Here is a 632-nt window from a genome sequence, read left to right as displayed (position 1 = left end):
CTCCAGGGCCCAGCCTGGGCCCTGTCCGGCCAGAACCCCAGCGAAGCCGCCCCACTTTGTCAAAACCAGAAGGGACCGTGCGCCGGAGTGGGGTCCTGGGGGCTGGCCGGAGGCTGCAGCTCTGACTGCCCGGCCTCCTTTCCCTCCCCATCCCCAAGCCAAGGTCCTAGGACTGGGGAGAGGCCCCCCGGGGAGAGGGCGGAGGGCCCAGCAGCAGAGAGCACCCCCTCCCCACCGCCCCTCCCCACCTCCTCCAAGCCCCCCCCACCCGGGCGTCTGGGGAGAGCAGAGCCGCTGACTAGGTGGTGGCGGCGCCCGCCCGCCCGCCCGCCCGGGAAGGGGCCTCCCCACTGAAGGGGAGGTGAAGGACGAGCGTCCTCGCTCCCTCTGCGGAGGGCGCGTGCGGGTCTCCGGAGCCCACCAGCCTCCCGCAGCTGCCTCACGCCCGCTGAGTCGGCGGCCGCGTGGCCTGGGCCCGCCTCTGGGTCCTGCGCGGGCTGGAAGGGGGCGAGGCCACAGCGTCGCTCCTGCACGCCCTGCTGGCCTCTCCTCCCGGGCTGGGAGCCGCAGGAGGTGGCCGGACCGGCCGGGAGGGCTCGGCGGCCCAGGGAGTGGCCCCCAGGTGGCCTGGC

General features: G+C 75.6%; 1 protein-coding gene across 1 annotated transcript in view; it reads left to right on the top strand.

The window, feature by feature from the left end:
* Positions 1-632, top strand: part of OLFM1 (olfactomedin 1) — a 25,478-nt gene that overhangs the window by 9,377 nt on the left and 15,469 nt on the right. The gene's annotated exons all lie outside the window — the stretch shown is intronic.

The sequence above is a fragment of the Condylura cristata genome, unplaced genomic scaffold (genome assembly GCF_000260355.1).
Source record: "Condylura cristata isolate star-nosed mole 26May11 unplaced genomic scaffold, ConCri1.0 scaffold00006, whole genome shotgun sequence".
Taxonomy (NCBI): Eukaryota; Metazoa; Chordata; class Mammalia; order Eulipotyphla; family Talpidae; genus Condylura; species Condylura cristata.
The sequence above is the reverse complement of the archived record's forward strand: the minus strand, read 5'-3'. Positions and strand labels throughout refer to the sequence as shown.